The sequence below is a fragment of the Coregonus lavaretus genome, assembly GCF_964263955.1.
Source record: "Coregonus lavaretus genome assembly, chromosome: 3".
Taxonomy (NCBI): Eukaryota; Metazoa; Chordata; class Actinopteri; order Salmoniformes; family Salmonidae; genus Coregonus; species Coregonus lavaretus.
Window position 1 is genome coordinate 42,071,631 of NC_139990.1, and position 21,199 is coordinate 42,092,829.

General features: G+C 43.4%; 1 pseudogene across 1 annotated transcript in view; it reads left to right on the top strand.

Moving 5' to 3' along the window:
• Positions 1–21,199, top strand: part of LOC311107354 (collagen alpha-1(XIV) chain-like) — a 148,862-nt pseudogene that overhangs the window by 97,211 nt on the left and 30,452 nt on the right. The window contains exons 29-33 of the transcript in view: positions 7,425–7,511; positions 8,959–9,012; positions 13,971–14,066; positions 15,010–15,063; positions 19,069–19,122. The product of the transcript in view is annotated as a collagen alpha-1(XIV) chain-like (transcript). The remainder of the gene's footprint in view (positions 1–7,424; positions 7,512–8,958; positions 9,013–13,970; positions 14,067–15,009; positions 15,064–19,068; positions 19,123–21,199) is intronic.

Consider the following 21,199-nt stretch of genomic DNA (forward strand, 5'->3'; position numbering starts at 1 on the left):
CTTGAACTCTGTGAAGCATTTATTTGGGCTGCAATTTCTGAGGCTGGTAACTCTAATGAACTTATCCTCTGCAGCAGAGGTAACTCTGGGTCTTCCATTCCTGTGGCGGTCCTCATGAAAGCCAGTTTCATCATAGCGCTTGATGGTTTTTGCGACTGCACTTGAAGAAACTTTCAAAGTTCTTGAAATGTTCCGTATTGACTGACCTTCATGTCTTAAAGTAATGATGGACTGTCGTTTCTCTTTGCTTATTTGAGCTGTTCTTGCCATAATATGGACTTGGTCTTTTACCAAATAGGGCTATCTTCTGTATACCCCCCCTACCTTGTCACAACACAACTGAGTCGCTCAAATGCATTAAGAAGGAAAGAAATTCCACAAATTAACTTTTAAGAAGGCACACCTGTTAATTGAAATGCATTCCAGGTGACTACCTCATGAAGCTGGTTGAGAGAATGCCAAGAGTGTGCAAAGCTGTCATCAAGGCAAAGGATGGCTATTTCAATAATCTCAAATATAACATATATTTTGATTTGTTTAACACTTTTTTGGTTACTACATGATTCCATATGTGTTATTTCATAGTTTTGATGTCTTCACTTTTATTCTACAATGTAGAAAATAGTAAATATAAAGAAAAACCGTTGAATAAGTAGGTGTTCTAAAACTTGTCCAAACTTTTGACTGGTACTATATATATATTTATAAAAAAAGATATGGGGGATTGGAAATTATGCAGAAAATTACATTGATGAAAGTTATAATCTATCTGCAATATTAAAGCTGATATACACCTTAAAAAAACAAAAGAATACAAAAAAAAATAACAAAAAAACAACAGACCAACAGACCAACAACCAACTCTAATCCACTCCAAGAAGATGAATAACTGAGAGAGACTACCATCCAACCCACCAACTCTAATCCACTCCAGAAGATGAATAACTGAGAGAGACTACCATCCAACCCACCAACTCTAATCCACTCCAAGAGGATGAATAACTGAGAGAGACTACCATCCAACCCACCAACTCTAATCCACTCCAAGATTATGAATAACTGAGAGAGACTACCATCCAACCCACCAACTCTAATCCACTCCAAGAGGATGAATAACTGAGAGAGACTACCATCCAACCCACCAACTCTAATCCACTCCAAGATTATGAATAACTGAGAGAGACTACCATCCAACCCACCAACTCTAATCCACTCCAAGAGGATGAATAACTGAGAGAGACTACCATCCAACCCACCAACTCTAATCCACTCCAAGAGGATGAATAACTGAGAGAGACTACCATCCAACCCACCAACTCTAATCCACTCCAGAAGATGAATAACTGAGAGAGACTACCATCCAACCCACCAACTCTAATCCACTCCAAGAAGATGAATAACTGAGAGAGACTACCATCCAACCCACCAACTCTAATCCACTCCAAGAGGATGAATAACTGAGAGAGACTACCATCCAACCCACCAACTCTAATCCACTCCAAGAGGATGAATAACTGAGAGAGATTACCATCCAACCCACCAACTCTAATCCACTCCAAGATGATGAATAACTGAGAGAGACTACCATCCAGCCCACCAACTCTAATCCACTCCAAGAGGATGAATAACTGAGAGAGACTACCATCCAACCCACCAACTCTAATCCACTCCAGAAGATGAATAACTGAGAGAGACTACCATCCAACCCACCAACTCTAATCCACTCCAAGATTATGAATAACTGAGAGAGACTACCATCCAACCCACCAACTCTAATCCACTCCAAGAGGATGAATAACTGAGAGAGACTACCATCCAACCCACCAACTCTAATCCACTCCAAGAGGATGAATAACTGAGAGAGACTACCATCCAACCCACCAACTCTAATCCACTCCAGAAGATGAATAACTGAGAGAGACTACCATCCAACCCACCAACTCTAATCCACTCCAAGAAGATGAATAACTGAGAGAGACTACCATCCAACCCACCAACTCTAATCCACTCCAAGAGGATGAATAACTGAGAGAGACTACCATCCAACCCACCAACTCTAATCCACTCCAAGAGGATGAATAACTGAGAGAGATTACCATCCAACCCACCAACTCTAATCCACTCCAAGATGATGAATAACTGAGAGAGACTACCATCCAGCCCACCAACTCTAATCCACTCCAAGAGGATGAATAACTGAGAGAGACTACCATCCAACCCACCAACTCTAATCCACTCCAGAAGATGAATAACTGAGAGAGACTACCATCCAACCCACCAACTCTAATCCACTCCAAGAGGATGAATAACTGAGAGAGACTACCATCCAACCCACCAACTCTAATCCACTCCAAGAGGATGAATAATTGAGCTCTCAAACCACTGCTCTTTCTCATCTCTGTACTAAGTCCACATAGCAATACCCAGCCAGTAGGCTATGTGCTATATGTCAGCAGACAGCGTGTCAGACAGAACATACAAAGGTGCTATCTAGAACCTAAAAAGGTTATTTGGCTGTCCCCATAGGAGAACCCTTCGAATAAATATTTTTGGTTCCAGGTAGAACCCTTTCCACAAAGGATTTACCAGGTAGAACCCTTTTGGGTTTCAGGTAGAATGGAACCCAAAAGGGTTGTATCTGGTCAGTCCTTTGTGGAAAGGGTTCTACCTGGAACCAAAAAGGGTTCTACCTGGAACCAAAAAGGGTTCTACCTGGAACCAAAAAGGGTTCTCCTATGGGGACAGCAGTAACATGAGAGACATGTCCAGGACTGAACTAGCTAGACCAGGTGGTAACATGAGAGACATGTCCAGGACTGACCTAGCGAGACGTGTTAGATCAACAAACTGTACTTTAAGCAAACATGTTCGGCTTACTCCTCTCTCTCTCTCTCTCTCTCTCTCTCTCTCTCTCTCTCTCTCTCTCTCTCTCTCTCTCTCTCTCTCTCTCTCTCTCTCTCTCTCTCTCTCTCTCTCTCTCTCTCTCTCTCTCTCTCTCTCTCTCTCTCTCTCTGTTTACATTGTCAAAGCAAATTAAATAGATCATAAACAAAAGTGAAATAAACAAAACATGTACAGTAAACATTACCCTCACAAAAGTTCCAAAATAGTAAAGACATTCTCATGATTTCGTTGGGTCTAATTGTGTTGCTGTCCTGGGGCTCTGTGGGGTCTGTTTGTGTTTGTGAACAGAGCCCCAGGACCAGCTTGCTTAGGGGGCACTTCTCCAGGTTCATTTCTCTGTAGGTGATGGCTTGGGAATCGCTTCCTTTTAGGTGGTTGTAGAATTTAACGGCTCTTTCCTGGATTTTGATCATTACCGGGTATCGGCCTAATTCTGTTCTGCATGCATTATTTGGTGTTTTTCGTTGTACACAGAGGATATTTTTGCAGAATTCTGCATGCAGAGTCTCAATTTGGTGTTTGTCCCATTTTGTGAATTATTGGTTGGTGAGCGGACCCCAGACCTCACAACCATAAAGGGCAATGGGTTCTAGAACTGATTCAAGTATTTTTTGCCAGATCCTAATTGGTATGTCGAATTTTATGTTCCTTTTGATGGCATAGAAGGTCCTTCTTGCCTTGTCTCAGATCGTTCACAGCTTTGTGGAAGTTACCTGTGGCGCTGATGTTTAGGCCAAGGTTTGTATAGTTTATTGTGTGCTCTAGGGCAACGGTGTCTAGATGGAATTTTTATTTGTGGTCCTGGCAACTGGACCTTTTTTGGAACACCATTATTTTTATCTTACTGAGATTTACTGTCAGGACACAGGTCTGACAGAATCTGTGCAGAAGATCTAGGTGCTGCTGTAGGCCCTCCTTGGTTGGGGACAGAAGCACCAGATCATCAGCAAACAGTAAACATTTGACTTCAGATTCTAGTAGGGTGAGGCTGGGTGCTGCAGACTGTTCTAGTGCCCTCACCAATTCGTTGATATATATGTTGAAGAGGGACATTTGCTCAGTACATTGTTTTCGCTGAGGAAATGTACGAGTCTGCTGTTAATGATAATGCAAGGGATTTTCCCAAGGTTGCTGTTGACGCATATCCCACGGTAGTTATTGGGGTCAAATTTGCCTCCACTTTTGTGGATTGGGGTGATCAGTCCTTGGTTCCAAATATTGGGGAATATGCCAGAGCTGAGGATGATGTTAAAGAGTTTAAGTATAGCCAATTGGAATTTGTGGTCTGTATATTTTGTCATTTCATTTAGGATACCATCAACCCTACATGCCTTTTTGGATTGGAGGGTTTGTATTTTGTCCTGTAGTTCTTTCAATGTAATTGGAGAATCCAGTGGGTTCTGGTAGTCTTTAATAGTTGATTCTAAGATTTGTATTACTCTGTTAGTAACACCGCTACAAAACACTCCCAATACCCCATCCTCTCAGATACAGTCCTGTCCACCTCACTCCTCACAGACCACTAGCCTGTATTTATTACCTACTACCGGCCTCCCTGGCTCTTTCAAAGCACGTTTTATCATTGGAAAAGGATAGGACAATTATTTGAATGATAACTGTGTTTCTAGCTAGCCGGGCCCAGGAGATAGCTGTGATGTATGGTGCTGCTGCGAGGCCAGGAGAGAAGAGGAGAGGAGAGAGGTTATTTTTCTCCTGGTGACAGACTGATGGAACAGGGGAGATAGCAACCTGAGGCCTTGCTGCACTCCAGCCACACACTTAACACTGGGGCACAGGACAGAAGGAGCTAACTGATAGAGGAACCTGGAAATGGACAAATTGAAAAGCTTATCTACCAACCCAGGCATTTAGTCTCACCAGGAGACATACAAACTGTTTCTTTCTTGAACATTTACATATCTCAAATTCTCACCAAGCTAAGCATTTACATAAGTATCTCCCATTTCAAACCGGATGGACATCATGAAAATGATCGGAGAGGTTGAGAGTAGAAGAAGTTCAGGAGAAAAAAACAAACAAAATATAATTATTGTAAAATTGACTGTGTCCATAAAATGTATATAGTAAGTATAAGCTGGAAGTAGAGGCCTAAGCATTGTTGTTCACTAGTTTACTCCAATTAGGGAAAGGGTGGTGGGGTTGGAAAGTAATAAAGGGGAATATATATTTTTTAAAGGATATGTATGTATGTATGTATGTATGTATGTATGTATGTATGTATGTATGTATGTATGTATGTATGTATGTATGTATGTATGTATGTATGTATGTATGTACAGTGGGGAGAACAAGTATTTGATACACTGCCGATTTTGCAGGTTTTCCTACTTACAAAGCATGTAGAGGTCTGTAATTTTTATCATAGGTACACTTCAACTGTGAGAGACGGAATCTAAAACAAACATCCAGAAAATAAAATTGTATGATTTTTAAGTAATTAATTTGCATTTTATTGCATGACATAAGTGTTTTGCAAGACACCAATTTTGCAAGTTCTCCCACTTAAAAAGATGAGAGAGGCCTGTAATTTTCATCATAGGTACACGTCAACTATGACAGACAAATTGAGAATTTTCTTTACAGAAAATCACATTGTAGGATTTTTTATGAATTTATTTGCAAATTATGGTGGAAAATAAGTATTTGGTCACCTACAAACAAGCAAGATTTCTGGCTCTCACAGACCTGTAACTTCTTCTTTAAGAGGCTCCTCTGTCCTCCACTCGTTACCTGTATTAATGGCACCTGTTTGAACTTGTTATCAGTATAAAAGACACCTGTCCACAACCTCAAACAGTCACACTCCAAACTCCACTATGGCCAAGACCAAAGAGCTGTCAAAGGACACCAGAAACAAAATTGTAGACCTGCACCAGGCTTGGAAGACTGAATCTGCAATAGGTAAGCAGCTTGGTTTGAAGAAATCAACTGTGGGAGCAATTATTAGGAAATGGAAGACATACAAGACCACTGATAATCTCCCTCGATCTGGGGCTTCACGCAAGATCTCACCCCGTGGGGTCAAAATGATCACAAGAACGGTGAGCAAAAATCCCAGAACCACACAGGGGGACCTAGTGAATGACCTGCAGAGAGCTGGGACCAAAGTAACAAAGCCTACCATCAGTAACACACTACGCCGCCAGGGACTCAAATCCTGCAGTGCCAGACGTGTCCCCCTGCTTAAGCCAGTACATGTCCAGGCCCGTCTGAAGTTTGCTAGAGTGCATTTGGATGATCCAGAAGAGGATTGGGAGAATGTCATATGGTCAGATGAAACCAAAATAGAACTTTTTGGTAAAAACTCAACTCGTCGTGTTTGGAGGACAAAGAATGCTGAGTTGCATCCAAAGAACACCATACCTACTGTGAAGCATGGGGGTGGAAACATCATGCTTTGGGGCTGTTTTTCTGCAAAGGGACCAGGACGACTGATCCGTGTAAAGGAAAGAATGAATGGGGCCATGTATCGTGAGATTTTGAGTGAAAACCTCCTTCCATCAGCAAGGGCATTGAAGATGAAACGTGGCTGGGTCTTTCAGCATGACAGTGATCCCAAACACACCGCCCGGGCAACGAAGGAGTGGCTTCGTAATAAGCATTTCAAGGTCCTGGAGTGGCCTAGCCAGTCTCCAGATCTCAACCCCATAGAAAATCTTTGGAGGGAGTTGAAAGTCTGTGTTGCCCAGCGACAGCCCCAAAACATCACTGCTCTAGAGGAGATCTGCATGGAGGAATGGGCCAAAATACCAGCAACAGTGTGTGAAAACCTTGTGAAGACTTACAGAAAACGTTTGACCTGTGTCATTGCCAACAAAGGGTATATAACAAAATATTGAGAAACTTTTGTTATTGACCAAATACTTATTTTCCACCATAATTTGCAAATAAATTCATTAAAAATCCTACAATGTGATTTTCTGGAAAGAAAATTCTCATTTTGTCTGTCATAGTGTACCTATGATGAAAATTTATAATATGCCATTTTAGCAGACGCTTTTATCCAAAGCGACTTACAGTCGTGCGTGCATACATTTTTGTGTAATTACAGGCCTCTCTCATCTTTTTAAGTGGGAGAACTTGCACAATTGGTGGCTGACTAAATACCTTTTTTCCCCACTGTATATATGTATAAATGTATATGTATGTATATATATATATATGTATATATATATATATATATATATATATATATATATATATATATATATATATAAAAACATGGGGGATTGGAAGTGATGCAGACAATTACATTGATGGAAGTTACAATCTATCTGCAATATTAAGCTGATCTACCCCCTAAAAAAATTAAAAATAATACAAAAGTATCTCCCATTTCAACCAGTTAGCCACCCGGTGTGACAATAGTTTTGTTTACTTTAATTCACAATGTTGTGTTCTGTCCTGTTATGAATCACAAATAGGAAATGGAATTGAGTGTGTTATTGTGTGGGTTTTTGAATTGCCTCTATTGTCTGTTGTTTTCTGTTGTTCTACAGAGGCTGGAGGAGGACTGTCCTGCCATGCCCCATGCCTGTAGCTGTTCTCAGGACAGTAAAGGACCTCCTGGACCCACGGGACCCCCCGTAAGTCCTACTACTGTCTTTATTTACTGTCTTAGGGAACAGGGTGCCGTTTTAACACAGCCTCAACTCTCCTCTCTATTGGTTAGTGTTTTATGCAGCAGCTAGTCTTGCTGGGGTCCCTACTAAATAAACACGATACAAAACAATCCTAGACAGAAACAACACCCAGAGACATAATTTCTCCAGTGTGCCGTCAAGCAGGCAGGAAAAGAGACTGCAGGGGCCGACAGAAGGAAATCCAAAAGTACATTTGGTGAAACATTCCCGGTCTGGGGAGGGTCAATGTCATACAGTACTGTGGACGTGTCTCCGCCACAGGTGGACATTGTAAGGGGAAGGACCCCAACAGAGTGAGAGTCTTCATACATTCTGCTGGAGAGGGAGGGAGGGAGGGAGGGAGGGAGGGAGGGAGAGAGAGAGAGAACCGGTTCCAGAGCCACTACGGGGCCAACACTGTATCAACAAACAGACATGTTTGAGAAAGTCATTATATGGATATCGATTTATCAAAGTAGATTAGTCCTCTCTCTACTGTCTACACATGCACATTTCCAGTTTCCATATCCATATGTTCCAGGTGGAGCCTATAGGCAGAGTTTAAAATCACAATGGAGAAAGATTTAATCTGAGGTTCCTCTATAGCCATCCTCTTTATGTTTATGTGGTCGTTGGCTCTGATCACTGTTGAACTACTAAACCCTTGTTATAACATTAAAGCTGTACGGGAGTTAAAGTGGGGCTTTATTAAGACACAATAATCCTTGCTGAACGTGTTGAACCCATAGTAAAACTGTTCCTGCCCTTAATTCTATTATTCTTCAGTGTGTCTTCAATCACTGATATTATTGTAACAGACTGGGCGTGTGAAGTACGTTAATCAAATGCACTTGTCCTGCCTCTGCTATCATAGCCTCCAGCCATAGGAACGATTAGTACCTGCCTCCACGTCCCCACAGGGGTGCCATTAAGGCAAACACAGGAAGAGGAAGGAGGCCATTGAGGCCGGATGGGACAATTACCTCCAGATGCCTTCATCAGTCAGTCAGTCAGAGCAGAGTAGGGAGGGACAGGGAGGGACAGGGAGGGGAGGGACAGGCCTGGGACCTGGGTCAACCCCAGTAGCCAGTGTCTCCATCTGTATAGGACAGCACAGTAAACACAGTTCTCAGTTCTGTATTTTATAAAAGGAAAAGACAGTAGCCCCAACCTCTGTCCCCCGATGCAGTACATGTATTCATTTAACCAACGTTTCAACTACAAGCTGCCTTCATCAGGGTTCCAGATGAAGGGTTTACAGCATGATTCCCATTCAGATGTACAGTATGGTTATCATGGTGTTTATGGTGTCCTTCCTTCCTTCCTTCCTTCCTTCCTTCCTTCCTTCCTTCCTTCCTTCCTTCCTTCCTTCCTTCCTTCCTTCCTTCCTTCCTTCCTTCCTTCCTTCCAGGGAGGTGCTGGTATAAGAGGGGCCAGAGGAAATCAAGGGGAGCCAGGCAATGTGGTAAAGTATACTATTCACCCTCCATCACACTATGCTGCTCAGTGCTTACACAGGGTGTGTCCCAAATGGGACCCTGTTCTCTGTATAGTGTACTACGTTTGATCAGGGCTCTGGTGAAAAGAAGTGCACTACATTGGGAATAGGGTGCCATTTGGGACACAGACTGGAGGGACTCCATCACAATACAGCGTAGTGTTTCCACAGTAACACATACTGGGGGGACTTCATCACAATGCAGCTCAGTGTTTCCACAGTAACACATACTGGGGGAACTCCATCACAATGCAGCTCAGTGTTTCCACAGTAACACATACTGGGGGACTCCATCACAATGCAGCTCAGTGTTTCCAGAGTAACACATACTGGAGGGACTCCATCACAATGCAGCTCAGTGTTTCCACAGTAACACATACTGGGGGGACTCCATCACAATGCAGCTCAGAGTTTCCACAGTAACACATACTGGAGTGACTCCATCCCAATACAGCTCAGTGTTTCCACAGTAACACATACTGGGGGGACTCCATCACAATGCAGCTCAGTGTTTCCACAGTAACACATACTGGGGGAACTCCATCACAATGCAGCTCAGTGTTTCCACAGTAACACATACTGGGGGGACTCCATCACAATGCAGCTCAGTGTTTCCACAGTAACACATACTGGAGTGACTCCATCCCAATACAGCTCAGTGTTTCCACAGTAACACATACTTGGGGGACTCCATCACAATGCAGCTCAGTGTTTCTACAGTAACACATACTGGGGGGACTCCATCACAATGCAGCTCAGTGTTTCCACAGTAACACATACTGGAGGGACTCCACCACAATGCAGCTCAGTGTTTCCACAGTAACACATACTGGGGGGACTCCATCACAATGCAGCTCAGTGTTTCCACAGTAACACATACTGGAGGGACTCCATCCCAATACAGCTCAGTGTTTCCACAGTAACACATACTTGGGGGACTCCATCACAATGCAGCTCAGTGTTTCCACAGTAACACATACTGGGGGGACTCCATCACAATGCAGCTCAGTGTTTCCACAGTAACACATACTGGAGGGACTCCATCACAATGCAGCTCAGTGTTTCCACAGTAACACATACTGGGGGGACTCCATCACAATGCAGCTCAGTGTTTCCACAGTAACACATACTGGGGGGACTCCATCACAATGCAGCTCAGTGTTTCCACAGTAACACATACTGGAGGGACTCCATCACAATGCAGCTCAGTGTTTCCACAGTAACACATACTGGGGGGACTCCATCACAATACAGCTCAGTGTTTCCACAGTAACACATACTGGGGGGACTCCATCACAATGCAGCTCAGTGTTTCAACAGTAACACATACTGGAGGGACTCCATCACAATGCAGCTCAGTGTTTCCACAGTAACACATACTGGGGGGACTCCATCACAATACAGCTCAGTGTTTCCACAGTAACACATACTGGGGGGACTCCATCACAATGCAGCTCAGTGTTTCCACAGTAACACATACTGGAGGGACTCCACCACAATGCAGCTCAGTGTTTCCACAGTAACACATACTGGGGGGACTCCATCACAATGCAGCTCAGTGTTTCCACAGTAACACATACTGGAGTGACTCCATCCCAATACAGCTCAGTGTTTCCACAGTAAAACATACTGGGGGGACTCCATCACAATGCAGCTCAGTGTTTCCACAGTAACACATACTGGGGGGACTCCATCACAATGTAGCTCAGTGTTTCCACAGTAACACATACTGGGGGACTCCATCACAATGCAGCTCAGTGTTTCCACAGTAACACATACTGGAGGGACTCCACCACAATGCAGCTCAGTGTTTCCACAGTAACACATACTGGGGGGACTCCATCACAATGCAGCTCAGTGTTTCCACAGTAACACATACTGGAGTGACTCCATCCCAATACAGCTCAGTGTTTCCACAGTAACACATACTTGGGGGACTCCATCACAATGCAGCTCAGTGTTTCCACAGTAACACATACTGGGGGGACTCCATCACAATGCAGCTCAGTGTTTCCACAGTAACACATACTGGAGGGACTCCACCACAATGCAGCTCAGTGTTTCCACAGTAACACATACTGGGGGGACTCCATCACAATGCAGCTCAGTGTTTCCACAGTAACACATACTGGAGGGACTCCATCCCAATACAGCTCAGTGTTTCCACAGTAACACATACTTGGGGGACTCCATCACAATGCAGCTCAGTGTTTCCACAGTAACACATACTGGGGGGACTCCATCACAATACAGCTCAGTGTTTCCACAGTAACACATACTGGAGGGACTCCATCACAATGCAGCTCAGTGTTTCAACAGTAACACATACTGGAGGGACTCCATCACAATGCAGCTCAGTGTTTCCACAGTAACACATACTGGGGGGACTCCATCACAATACAGCTCAGTGTTTCCACAGTAACACATACTGGGGGGACTCCATCACAATGCAGCTCAGTGTTTCCACAGTAACACATACTGGAGGAACTCCATCCCAATACAGCTCAGTGTACATGTAACAGTGTTGCTTCCGTCCCTCTCCTCGCCCTTACCTGGGCTTGAACCAGGGACCCTCTGCACACATCGACAACAGTCACCCTCGAAGCACCGTTACCCGTCGCTCCACAAAAGCCGCGGCCCTTGCAGAGCAAGGGAAACAACTATTTCAAGGTCTCAGAGCGAGTGACGTCACCAATTGAAATGCTACTAGCGCACACCGCTAACTAGCTAGCCATTTCACACCGGTTACATACAGAACATGACATAGACTGTCCAGGTGAATCCATGTGAAAGCTATGATCCCTTATTGATGTCACTTGTTAAATCCACTTCAATCAGTGTAGATGAAGGGGAGGAGACAGGTTAAAGAAGGATTTTTAAGTCTTCAGACAATTGAGACATTGATTGTGTATGTGTGCCATTCAGAGGGTAAATGGGAAAGACAAAATATTTAAGTGCCTTTGAACGGGTTATGGCAGTAGGTGCCAGGCGCACCGGTTTGTGTCAAGAACTGCACCGCTGCTGGTTTTTTCACGCTAAACCGTTTCCCGTGTGTATCAAGAATGGTCCTCCACCCAAAAGACATCCAGCCAATTTGACACAACTGTGGGAAGCATTGAAGTCAACATGGGGGGGGGGGATACTCAATATTAGGAAGGTGTTCTTAATGTTTTGTATGTGATAGGTGATTTGAAGGAGTCAGGCGCAGTAGGGTAAATCACAGAATACAGAGTTTAGAGTTACGCAGGATAGCGTCAAACAGTCCAGTGCGCAAATCATGCGCACTGGAACAAAACAGGCACACAGGGAAAATATACCCTGGCAATACAAAAAACACGGAGCTCCTCTCTCCTCACATTAAACAATCACCCACAGGGACAAGGGGGGCAGAGGGAAAAATTATACATGTACTAATGAGGGGATATGAACCAGGTGTGTGTAATAGACAAGACAAAACAAATGGAATGATGAGATGAGGAGCGGCAGTGGCTGGAAGGCCGGTGACGACGAACACCGAAGTCTTCCCGAACCAGGAGAGAAGGCAGCTTCGGAGGAAGCCGTGACATTGTAGCAGCTCAGTGCTTCAACAGTAACACATACTCTAGCTACAGTATGTGAGGGGCCACCCAGAACTTGGAACATAAAGAATACGATGGAATGTCTTCCAAAAAAATTGCCTGAAACAACGGCCGAGATGTGGAAATACATAAACATGCAAAAACTGTTATTTTTGGAGGATGTCACTGTTTTCACATACTAAGTAAACCTTGCCGTGTCATTCTTGCTTTATGCCAGCAGTCTTCATGTTGAAGCCAAGAGAGGTTTGTATAGGTTATAGTTAAACAGGATCATATTATAGCTTATTTGGACTGTAGTTTTAGGAGTCACTGAAACTTTGTTATTCCAGTTCTCTCTGTGTCTGACTCAGACCTGGGTTCAAATACTATTTGAAATAATTTCAAATACTACAGCTGTGCTCGATTGAACTGGCCTGTTGCAATGGAACTAATTATAAAAGTGCTAACCCCGCCCACCTGGCATTCAAACCCCGCCCACCTGGCATTCAAAGTATTTTAAAGATTTTAAATAGTGTTTGAACCCAGGTTTGGTATTTTTTTTCGGCATGGGGCAGTCCCCTCTCTCCGTCTGTATGACTGCTTTATCAGCCTCTATAGCTGCATGCTTCGGCCCCTCCAGTCCCTCTGCTACAACCCAGTTTCACGCTCGCAGCTCGCTAACATAGTTACAACAGATGTGAACGGCGAGGCCATGCTAGGAACAGATTGCGTTATGGTGCCAAACAAACCCAACACAGGACGGCTGTAATCTCATTTCAAATGTACTGTTGGGTAATGGCTAAAATGCGCCCTGATTTGCACCCTATTCCCTATATAGTGCACTACTTTTGACCAGAGCCCTATGGTGCCATTTGGGACACAACCTAAATCGATTTCCTAGAGCACAGTCCCCAATGGAAACTCCATGCTAGAGTATCCTCGGAGAACAGTCGTGTGGGCTACCCGCTGTACTTTGTCTTAACTTTTATGAATATCACATTTATGTGTGGCGCGAGGGACCCAAGGCAATGGCATTGTGTTTCAGAAGGAAGGCTGACAGGCAGTAGCTCTATAAACCTGATGTCCTAACTTGGATGTTGAAGACATATTTATCACCAGAGTGAAGACCTAACAAACTTGTAGTTAAATTCCATTTTATGTCATGCGATAAACAGGGCGGTTAATCACTCTGTTGTTGTAACACTTTACATTAAGGTGTGCTTTATGAATGTGTTCTAAAGGTTTTTAAGTCGTTTATAGACTATTAATCAGTTTATTTGTTTATATATAGTTTATGAATCAGTAGTAAACAGTCATGAGTCATTGGTTAACATTGTGTGATTTAATAAATGGTCTGTTGTTCTTCAGGGGCCTCAAGGACTAGTTGGTGATAAAGGTCCTCCAGGACCACAGGGCCCTCCTGGTCCTCAAGGGCCTAGTGGACATTCCATCCAGGGACCACCGGTAAGATATGATATATGACCTATAACCCTAACCCTGGTCCTGAGGGGTCTAGTGGACATTCCATCCAGGGACCACCGGTAAGATGTGATATATGACCTATAACCCTGGTCCTCAAGGGCCTAGTGGACATTCCATCTAGGGACCACCGGTAAGATATGATATATGACCTATAACCCTAACCCTGGTCCTGTGGGGCCTAGTGGACATTCCATCCAGGGACCACCGGTAAGATATGATATATGACCTATAACCCTGGTCCTCAAGGGCCTAGTGGACATTCCATCTAGGGACCACCGGTAAGATATGATATATGACCTATAACCCTAACCCTGGTCCTCAAGGACCTAGTGGACATTCGATCCAGGGACCACCGGTAAGATATGATATATGACCTATAACCCTAACCCTGGTCCTGAGGGGCCTAGTGGACATTCCATCCAGGGACCACCGGTAAGATATGATATATGACCTATAACCCTAACCCTGGTCCTGAGGGGTCTAGTGGACATTCCATCCAGGGACCACCGGTAAGATATGATATATGACCTATAACCCTAACCCTGGTCCTGAGGGGTCTAGTGGACATTCCATCCAGGGACCACCGGTAAGATATTATATATGACCTATAACCCTAACCCTGGTCCTGAGGGGTCTAGTGGACATTCCATCCAGGGACCACCGGTAAGATACAGTACATATCATATCTTATGTTCATATATATACACTCAGAGTATATATGAACATAAGATATGATACAGTATATAACCTGTATATGAACACACATTTTTGCCTTTGGTTAAACTGTGTGCCGCATATGAATAATGTACAGTCAATAATTTACAAACCATTCCACCAACCCACTGGCTTTGTATGAAATCACAAAATGACAAAGGAATGAATGATTCAGAGGAAGTAGTTTTTCTGGTGTCCGTTTCTCTTTCAGGGTGGTAATGGTGAAAAGGGAGAGAAAGGAGATATTGGTTTCCCAGGACCTCAGGTGAGTAAAGACACACATTCCTCAGCTCCATTTTATTTTCCTCTCCTGACTCCCACAGTTACCCACTGTGTTGTGTTGTGACTAGTGATTACTACCTCCACAGAGACACTGTGTTGAGACTAGTGATTACTACCTCCACAGAGACACTGTGTTGTGACTAGTGATTACTACCTCCACAGAGACACTGTGTTGTGACTAGTGATTACAACCTCCACAGAGACACTGTGTTGTGACTAGTGATTACTACCTCCACAGAAACACTGTGTTGAGACTAGTGATTACTACCTCCACAGAGACACTGTGTTGAGACTAATGATTACTACCTCCACTGACTGGAAAACATATTCTAGTCATAGATCAACCTTCCATTGACTGGAAAACCTATTCTAGTCATAGATCAACCTTCCACTGACTGGAAAACCTATTCTAGTCATAGATCAACCTTCCACTGACTGGAAAACCTATTCTAGTCATAGATCAACCTTCCACTGACTGGAAAACCTATTGTAGTCATATATTAACCTTCCACTGACTGGAAAACCTATTCTAGTCATAGATCAACCTTCCTCTGACTGGAAAACCTATTCTAGTTATAGATTAACCTTCCACTGACTGGAAAACCTACTCTGGTCATAGATTAACCTTACACTGACTGGAAAACATATTCTAGTCATAGATCAACCTTCCACTCACTGGAAAACCTAAAACCTATTTCTATGTCCTCTTTTGTACCATTTGTGGTGGAGGAGTCAGGACTTTCTATGTGCTGTTTTTGTCCCTTTGTGGTGGAGGAGAAGGGAGAGAAGGCCACAGACATGACAGGTCATCCCAGATACATCAGACAAGGAAAGGTTGATGTCCATTGTCCAGACTACTCTCAACCTTTCATTCTACTCTTAGAAATACATGTGGCCCAGGATCCAAAATACACTTTTGATAGATGGCCTAAACTCAACTTCTACAGCATTATTCCAAGAAGAGGATTTACTGGAACGGGATAGGCATGAAAACCTTGTGATTATCCTACCCAAGTAGCAATCCAAATACAATCCAAGTAGTGAGCGGAAGAGAATATCATGTCGCACATTAACTACACAAAACATGGAATTGCTCATTTGCCTCTGGCCTTGTCCATGTCTTTTACACAGATCGATGTGTCCTTCACATAATCATTCAGAAACACATACTTACTAAATTCCAAGTAAATACCTTATTCAACTGGTTTTACATGTCATATATGACATCAAACAAATTTTACACATCACCAGCAACAGTTTCTTTTTGAATTTGAATCCATACATTCTGACTGTTCTGTTTCCACTAACGACTGGTTAAAGCCAAGGTCCCCTGGGGCTGTTTCCACGACTTTGAAATAATATTATCCTGTGACTAGCTGCCAACATCCACAAGGCCTTGCCAGGGTATAACAAACCCATCCAAGGCCCACTGTAGAGAGAGGGTGTCAGGCAAGGACCAGACAGGCTAGTCTGTAACAATAACTGTAATCAGACTGGTTGGCATCTTCCAATAAACAACAGTGATAAGGAGATAAGAATAGAGATATTGCAGGGATAAGTCAACTTGGTTCTGTGTTGGCGGTTTAACGGCATCATCCCTGCCCCACTGGACCCTGGATTCAAATCCACGTCACAACACTGCAACATATTCCAGAAGCTAGCTCCTAGTGGCATGTCAGGGGAATTGCCGTAGGGTCGCCAAAATATATTTACATCATTTAGCAGACGCTCTTATCCAGAGCGACTTACAGTTAGTGAATACATCTTTTTTTATACTGGCCCCCCGTGGGAATCGAACCCACAACCCTGGCGTTGCAAACGCCATGCTCTATCAACTGAGCTACATCCCTGCCGGCCATTCCCTCCCCTACCCTGGACGAATTGTGCGCCGCCCATGAGTCTCCCGGTCGCGGCCGGCTGCGACAGAGCCTGGATTCGAACCAGGATCTCTAGTGGCACAGTTAGCACTGCGATGCAGTGCCTTAGACCACTGCGCCACTCAGGAGACAGATATAAAATAAAATAACAATTAAGAGGACAGATTATTGTGTGGGACAGTATACAAATAAAAATTAAACAATTTTATTGAGTAAATGTATTTATTGGTTTCTTTTCATTTTGATAGGAGATGAAAATGTAAGAATTGAAGGTTATTTGTTGATGTAAAAATCAAAATGTACAGAGTTTAAGGTTGTGTCATTAGATTTGGGGTAGGGTGGGATCGGAAGAAATTCTGCCGGAAAAAATGGGATCACAGCTAAAAAAAGTTAGAATACCACTGACCTAGCTTGACCTAACTGCTGCATTGACAGTCAATACAGCTCCAGTAGGGTCTTTCTCTTTACAAGGCACTGTGCCATCAATAAAAGGGCACGATGCCCCTCGCCATACTTACATGTAGATACAAAGTAATACTGCGTTTTGTCAGAACCCCTAAGAGTATACAGTATATGGGGTTCTTCTGGAAGGTACCTTCAAGGACCTGCTGTGATCTACAGCAGCCACAGAGAATATGGCTGCATCCCAAATGGCACCCTATTCCCTGAGTGGTGCAGGTAGTGTGCTGCATAGGTAAAAGGGTGCCATTTGGGACGCACACCATCATATCATCCATTACAGAGCTATTTTCCTCTCTCTGTCTCTCACCACCACCAGCCACAATATGCAGTAAATACAATATAACCCCTGTCATGAGCTCTCCCCTCCTCTCAGTTTCAACCTGACAGTGAAAAATGCACGGATAGCCACTTCAATGAATAGCAAAGGATGTGTGTCTGAGTGGTGATGGTAGTGGTGATGGTAGGGGATGGTGGTAGACTGGGGGAGGGGGTATGATTGAAACTATGTTACTTCACAGATGTCTAACAGATGCATTGAGTAGCACCCCTTCCCTACCATTCTCAGTCTCTAGGGGTTGATGGTGGTCTGGCCGGTGGTAGAGAGCACCAGAGTGACTGGTAGGGTCTGGCCGGTGGTAGAGAGCACCAGAGTGACTGGTAGGGTCTGGCCGGTGGTAGAGAGCACCAGAGTGACTGGTAGGGTCTGGCCGGTGGTAGAGCGCACCAGAGTGACTGGTAGGGTCTGGCCGGTGGTAGAGAGCACCAGAGTGACTGGTAGGGTCTGGGCGGTGGTAGAGAAAAAGGAACACAATCTGTTGGCCTTGAAGCGTCTGCTCTCTGCCTGTCTCTTCCTAGCCGCTACCACATCTCTCAGGGCCAGGATGGGGACTGTGTGTGTGTATAGGTGACAGGGAAAATATCAGAGCTGGTTGTTAGTGCCAGGATCTGGTCTTACAACACAACATTAATCTCTCCTCTCCTCTCCTCTCCTCTCCTCTCCTCTCCTCTCCTCTCCTCTCCTCTCCTCTCCTCTCCTCTCCTCTCCTCTCCTCTCCTCTCCTCTCCTCTCCTCTCCTCTCCTCTCCTCTCCTCTCCTCTCCTCATAACATCCCCACCTTTCATTACTAGGCTTTACAACCACTCTTGTAATGTTGTGGCAAAAATATACATATTTTTAACCTCATAGCTAAGTTATGATTATGTTTGGAATGGGATGGGTGAGTTGTAGGAGACTGGATACACACAGCAGAGCTTCAGCAGGTGTTGAGATGTTCACCATTCAGTCTGAATTAATAAAGTTTATCATGTTGTAAATGAGATGTTCACCATTCAGTCTGAATTAATAACGTTTCTCATGTTGTAAATGAGATGTTCACCATTCAGTCTGAATTAATTAGGTTTCTCATGTTGTAAATGAGATGTTCACCATTCAGTTTGAATTAATAAGGTTTCTCATGTTGTAAATGAGATGTTCACCATTCAGTCTGAATTAATACGTTTTCTCATGTTGTAAATTAGATGTTCACCATTCAGACTGAATTAATAACGTTTCTCATGTTGTAAATGAGATGTTCACCATTCAGTCTGAATTAATAAGGTTTCTCATGTTTAAATCACTTTGACTCTGTGTTTTGTTATTTTGTTTGCAGGGTATTGGTGGATCTCCTGGCGGACCAGGAAGAGATGGACAAGTTGGACACAGGGTAACAGTCTATTCGTGTTGTTCGACTTACAGATCGATTATTTGTATTATGTATTCTATGTATATTCTGTTCGTATGACCTATGACCTGCTCAATGCATGAGCACCCTGAGCTCTTTAGCTTAGTTTTATGGTTCCCATCTAATATTAATATTAAAGCCAAATAGTTGTTTCCATATTTTGAAGCCCATAATTCTGTTTCCTTCCTCACACGAACATAACACTGAAGTTTTTATGCCACGAAGCTTTAAATCACTGGTTGAAAGCTCATGAGATGTTTACAGAATGCTGTTTTTATTTCCCTATGAATCCATTTTATGTCTCATACTCTGATAGCACGTGAATAGATGTGTTGATATCGAACCTTCGTAATACACATTTTTATCCCAAAGACTGAAGAAAGCAACTTATGTGACATTAAGTCAACTCATTCCCAATGATGTTACCATATGATTTTCACTTTTCAACATACAGTAGATCTCCATCAGAATCTGCTTTAGTATCACACAAGCTTCTGCACTGATCGAACAGATACAGAAAAGAACACCGTAGTATGAAGTGATATGGAATCTCCATCTTGTTATCCACACATGGCCGGCTCCTCAACGACGGCCATAAGCTGACTGAGCACATTTGACCCCTCTAAGATCCTCTAAGATCTTGTAAGATTGTATTCAAACCACTACAGCTCTTTCTATGATTCTCAGGGGTCAAAACTGCTATCTAGATTTATACATGCCATGGATAATGATGGTGACGATGATGATGCTGCTGCTTACAGCTAAAATGTTATAAATCATCTTAATTTTCATAAATAATGGAACACTTTACTGTATCGTAAATGATAGTGCCAGATTGTTCCATTCACAAGACTGTAATATTGGCCAGTTGCCAAAGACTCTGATGGAATATACTTAACTGTACACCTCAGAGCAATACATCTGTGAATGTAGAGGGTGGTCTGATATACGTAACTGTACACCTCAGAGCAATACATCTGTCAATGTAGAGGGTGGTCTGATATACGTAACTGTACACCTCAGAGCAATACATCTGTAAATGTAGAGGACGGTCTGTGTTTGTAACATCTTTAAAGATGTGGGAACTGTACTTTTTTCTATTAAATCAGTTAGAGCAACACAGGACATAATTAATCATGATAGCCTTCTCCTCTGAATTAACTATCTGTGACTAAACAAGACCAGGGATTTCCGTAGCCATTATTCCTTGGAGAAGGTCCCATTTTTTGTGCGTTTAATTTACAGTCATCTCAGTTTGACACAGTTAGTTGACACTGTATGTGGACAGAAAGTGGCCTGCTTTTCTTGATTCTCCAGTGATAAACCACAGCTCTGGGTCAGCTCTTCTTTATGGACCCCTAGGCCCAGCTCCAGCCCCACTCCACAGCCCCTCTTGGCCTTCACTAGTCCCCATTCCAGCTCCACCCCTGCTTTCTGGCCTCTCCTCTAGCTACACTTGGCCTTCACAAGGCCTCACTCCAGAGCCTCGTTATGAGGTTTTACTGGGAGGTGTTTACTGCTTTTTACTGCTTGACTGGGGGTTGACTCCCACACTAGGGACTCTGGTCGTCCCACTCTGGCAAAGAGAATGGGCTTTGAAGCAGCCATGCTGAACTACAGAAAACCACAGAAAAGAGAATCCATAGCTCATTGATTAGTATTTGTGTTGGTTATGTGCCCTTGAGGAACACTTTCTCGAATTGGCTTGTCCTGAAATAGTCATTGGGTTGTAGTGCAACTTTCAGTTGGTTCAATGTTTCCAGTCAAGCGTCCGTTTAGTTGTGATGTAAACCTCGACAGACATTTGAAGCAAGGACAGGCACATGGTTGTTGGTATCACTCTGGCAATTTACAAGGAAATTGAAAATGACAATTTAACTTTTGGAAGTTAAAACCATGTCATGACAGGTTGCAGGAAACATTGTGTTTACGTTCCTTGTTTTCCGCCAGAGAACTTTATTCATGTTCACTCCAATCCAAATTATTATGTCATTCTATCTTTTTTAATCGAGTTGAACCGCTATCTAAGCAGATTTGGGATTGTCCTCAGTTGAATCAT